This window comes from Gavialis gangeticus, unplaced genomic scaffold, assembly GCF_001723915.1.
Source record: "Gavialis gangeticus isolate Ggan-Ray unplaced genomic scaffold, GavGan_comp1, whole genome shotgun sequence".
In the NCBI taxonomy this organism is placed as follows: domain Eukaryota; kingdom Metazoa; phylum Chordata; order Crocodylia; family Gavialidae; genus Gavialis; species Gavialis gangeticus.
Window position 1 is genome coordinate 46,738,058 of NW_017729031.1, and position 5,518 is coordinate 46,743,575.

Genomic DNA, 5,518 nt, shown 5'->3' on the forward strand with positions numbered 1-5,518 from the left:
ATTTTTTGCAGCTATGTAAAACTTCAAGAAACAAGTACTTAGTAGCACACCAATAGGGAAAAAGGGAACATTTTTCTACCTTGTTTTTACTGCTAATTTGTTCCAAAGGGCAGCACATTTTCATATGTTCCTTCCTATATTTTAAAATAATGCACAGTACCTTGGAAAAAATGGGTAATGCAAAACAAGTCTATATCTGGAGAGAAAAGAATGTATAATGATATGGATATTCTTATCCTTAGAAGGCAATGAAAACCTAAGAGTTTGTTCTTGCTATCAGCTTGTTTCTGCCAAATAAAAGGCTTGAAAGTTAAAGACCTGACAATGTGACAATTGAATAATCTATCACATTCACTTACTTGGGGAAGGAGGTGCATTATGTATTTGTCTGTTTCATAATGTAAAAAGCAGTGGCATTATCAAACAGAAAATGCAATAAAAACAGGAAGAAATTAGGAAGAGTATTGACTATATAAAGAACTTTGCTTTGACATCAACTGTTTCATTCTGGAAAGCCCAGCTTATAATTTTAAATGAAATGGGCTTGAATGGGCTCAGGTCAGTTATGTAAACAGCAGGACATATTCACACATGCAAAGATACTGGTCAGAAGTTAGAGTGAAGCTGGAAACTTTCTATGGAAATTGTTTCTTGATTCAGATCTATTTTTCATGTGAATTTTTGTTTTAAATACAATGATTCTTTATATCTTTAAATGCTTTGTGGTATTATCTTTTAGTGCAAACTTAGGCATAATTGATGCCCAAAGTTAAATGTATTAACTCATGACACAGACTCTTATAATTTTTGCTATTGCTGTTGCTTTAACTTTTAAATGTAAAAGCAAAACCCAGGATGACTAGATTATTTGTTATTTTTCTTCGGTTTACGAAGAGCATGTGTAAGCTCTACTTTAGCACAGACATATGTCAATCACATAAGCAGTCATGATCTAAATGCCACTGGACCTCAATTTCCCAATTAGAAAAAGAGAATTAATATAGGGACATCTGTTTGACTGACAAGCATCTATGCAGAAATAGCGTTGTGCACAGATTTGTAATAAACACAGGTGCTTCGTTTACAGCAAATTTAAAGCTTCATCATATCTCTGAAATCTTTATTACAATACAGTCATACAATAAATGTTGATTGAAAAAATAACTAGAAATTTGATCTGATATAATGTGATGCAAATTAAGTGTAACAGTCTGAACTTTATTTGATATTTCTAAATTCATTTCCAAACATCTGAGTTTTTTGTAAGAAATGAAAGGATAATATCAGACTCTCATTAAATGATACCCACATCCAGATTCTCAGGTGCAGCATGGGTGCAGCTTTGCACATGGCCAGTAGATTCTGGCCTGAGAAGTTGCATAACTAGACTTGGGTAGATCCTCTTGTGGTACAGAACTTTCTGCACCAGTTCTTCCCTTGTTTGTCACTGGGAGGAAAAAGGGAGGTGGCAACAATACCACTACACCTTGCTTTTTTCCAGCTGACATCTGGAAACATTACTAGCTGGTGAAATTTAGAGAAGCCATAGGATTAATCATAGAAACAATGGCTCCAAGAAAGATGTGTATAGGCAAGCTTTAATACTCCTTTTCTCCATACATGTTTGCAAATACAATCACTCACGTGCTTGTTCTATATTTTCCTAGGCACTAGTCAGGAATCACTCTCCCAAGATTTCACTATGTTTCATCACTGAATTGGGGTCTTTATTCTATGTCTGTAGATTACACATGGCCAATGCTGACATTCACTTTACCAATTGTAATGTTTATTATGCAAATTGCAATACTGCTGGTTTCCGCACAAGTGCAATATGCTCTTGTTTCTACACCTGTCTCAGTAGTATTGTTATATTTAAATTTGAAAGCCAGTTTAATTAGGTGGAAATAGAAAGCACATAAAAATAAAATGGCTAATCTTTAATCTATTGATTGGTAAGAAATATCTGTGAATAATAAGAGAGGTTATAAAGATAACACAGAGGGGCCTCTAAACAGGAGTTAGCTAGAGACTTAGAGACCTGTTAAAATGTTTGCCTATGCTAACAGTCATCAAAGCTTTGAATGAGGAACCAGCTTTAACAGCAGGTTTCATTATGAAGTAGAATAAGAGTCAGGGATGTGGAGCTTATTTTTGAGAGAGAAGACTAAAAAGACAAAACCCCACTACTTAGGACTGAAATGCTTTTAATATTAAGTGGTTCTCAAAGGATACCACTGAAATGTTCTTTACTGCATCTGCCAGGTGAGTGTCAAAGAATTTAGAGGAAAAGAATCAGTAGTTTTCAGTAACCTCCATCACTGTTTGTAGAACCGCTTATAAGGAACTTTAGATAGTTCTTCTTTTCAGGGACTAATGGGAAGAGATCAGCTTGACAGGCACAGAGAGAAGTTTATTTCCTTTTCAGCCATGAACTTCCTTCTATGAGAAAGCTAGAGGATTCCCACACTTCATTAAGCAAAATACCTAATGGCCAAATGCTGTTCTACTAGCTACTCCATATTCCCTACCTCCACACAGAGCAAAGTGAAACATAGAATTTTATTGTCTCTCCAGTGGATAAAGATTGGAAACAAATGTGAAAAAATGTCAGTGCATTTCCTTGCTACCTGGCCTGCATCTAGCACTAACCACAATACTCAATTGATTCTATTTGACACCAGTTTATTTGCAGACAGTGAACCTCATGGATTCTGTATTCTGTAGACCTAAACTTTTGTATGATTCATTACCACATGATAATCCCCTTATAGTTGATATTGGCAGAAGCATAAACAATCCCCCTTTTTTTAAGTATGACATAAACAGTCAACTGCTAAATTCTGCTGGGTCAGTTATAACTGGGCGGTATGCCCCTTTAAAAGGGAACAATCAGCACTGCTGAGAAAGCACAGCTGCAGGACATTTGGCTAAGCAAGGAAGGTTCCTGAAACATTCAAGGAGCCAGCTCTGATGTGCTGGAAATCCAGCACATCATAGCAGGCTCAATTAAGTGAATCTGCTGCAGCACAGAAATAAACACAATCCAGCAGACTCTGACATCAAGTGTATTAGCATCTCTGCACTGAAAAATGGTGGCGTGGTGCTTTGAACTAAAGCTTGTTCCATGAGCTTTAGTTTGAAGTGCCCTGTCACCATTTTTCAGCATGGGGGATGCTGATACATCTGATGCTTGGGCACTTTTAATTAAAAGTGCTCACTAATTAAAGCGTGCCCCCAACCCCACCCTGTGCAGGCCTCCTGCAGCATATGTAAAAATGCCCAGAATGCCCTGCTAGGAACTTTAAAAAGTTCCCAGAAGAGAAAGCAAAGGATCTGAAAGCAAGCTGTAAGTGCAATTGTTTGCTCCAAGAAGGGGCAAGGCTGCTGTCCAGAGAGCCAAAGGACCTCTCTACTGTCTGGGACAGAATAGAAGGTTTTTATTTGGGAGGACTGGCTGAGGAGCTCTTCAGGGGGCAAAGCCTGCCTGCAGAAGCCAGCAAGCTAGGTAACCCACTTTTATCAGCCTTAATGAGAATGGCGTGTCATATATAGGATCCAACAAGGGAGACTGGCTGGAAAATACAAATTTCCTTTAAGAGAAATTTCAGCATCTGTTTTTGTCCTAAATTGGGTTGAATTTTAATCCTTTTGAAATTGTTGTTAAAAACAGAAGTAGTCCATAAACAATAGCCCATAGTGCATGTTTACGGTATCTATTGGCATGCAGAAGATTCAGGTTCAAATCCTTAATGTACCTAGTTTGGAAGTACTGACTATCCAGGAGCTACATGGCAGAACCAATGAATTTGTATCTACCTTGAAGACACCAAGGTCTTTAGGGAAAAATCCAAATAAACCTCTTAGATGCCTCCATATAGACATAGAAATACCTAAAAAAAATATGGAGCCTATTCCAACATGGTCATGCAAAAAAAGCAGAATTAGGCATTCAGGCTTCCTATCAATCAATGGGGGAGCTGGGTGCTTCCAAAGGGTAAGCAAGTACACATAGGTATGAGCAGGGAAACATTTAGAGCTAACCAATAGGAAACACTAGGCACAAGTTTGTGTCTAAATTCCCACTCCTCCTTGGCACCTGAATCAGCAATACATCTCAAGTACCTCCATCTAACTTGGGATTGACAGCCTGCAGAAGGTAGGTGCCTAATTGATCATTGGTGGTACCTACCTTTTGCAAATAGAGCCCTTATCCAGCTGGATTCATCTGGGTTCCAGAACCCCCTCAGCTTAAAGAGATCTAAATGCATAGCTCCCACCTCCAAGGAGAGTACCCTAAACACCATCTTATAGAATAGGAAGGAGAGGAGAATCTGGGTCACTGGACAGAAGAAGAACAAGCAAGAAAGTGGGAGTGCAATTAAGTAAGCCTGTGATGAGGGAAATCAGTTGGGAATTCCAGTAAGGAACAATTACTTCTGTTTCTAACCAAAGACTATCTAAAATACATAAGCAGCCCTATGGGGCCCATTGGTCTTAGTGGGCCAACTTCAATAGGAGGTATAGAGGGTGTCTGATATTTTTAGGGCACTCTCTTGGGAGGTAGAAGATGTGTCCATGAATTATTTTAGACTGAGGAGCGCCTAGGAACCGGATCCCTTACTTCCTGGTCAAGTGTTCTAATCATTTGACTATAGTGGAAGGGTGGACACCAGTCGCCTGAGTTTTCAAATGCTAGTGACCATGAGTATTGTGCTGTCAGTATGAGTTAGATGTGTTTTGTGGGTATTTAAGAGATTGTGGACTTCAAGCACTTTTCAGAACTAATCTAGTCTACCTGCTTGAACTGATTCATTTCCAATCACACTCAGAAACCCAAGACCTAGGGATCTTTTCAGGTCAAAAATGGGTGTGCCTGATGATGTAAGCAGTAGAGAGGGGCCACTTTTCATGACTTAGCTGCCTAAATTTGGCCAGTTTGGAAGTGAGCTTTTGTTCTACTTTATCCTCAACGAGGGTAAGGGGTGAGTAGTAAATTAACCTTTGAGAATTTAGGTTAATTTTGCATCAAAAATAAAATTTGGAAAGGGGGAGGCTGAAAACCAAAAGTGAACTAAATGTGTTACTTTGTGCCAATCATGTTAATTTCCTCTCACTATTAACTGAACCCCCTGGAAAAAGTTCCAATGATTGCTAACTAGGAGATACTTACTCTAAGTCACTAAATTCCCTGTGACATGCATTTGGCAAGAACAGAAGAGAACATTCCAGTATACCCTTGAGTACTGTTGTGTTAATTTTGACGGATTAAGTGGGCCCAGAGAGTCAAAGGCCGTGTATAGATGGTGTTAACATGACCCTGTCACTGTACAATGTTAAACATGGCACAAGTTTTCAAGTACAGAGACTTTTGCCTGCTTAGTTCCATGGCAGACACACTTCAAAAATTTATGTCAAAGTTTGGAAATGTATTGATTAGCACAAAGGGAAAAAGAAGCAGTTAGACAAGATAAGCTTTGTCAAAACCTATCCAAGTCAGTTTTGCTTGAGTGACCCT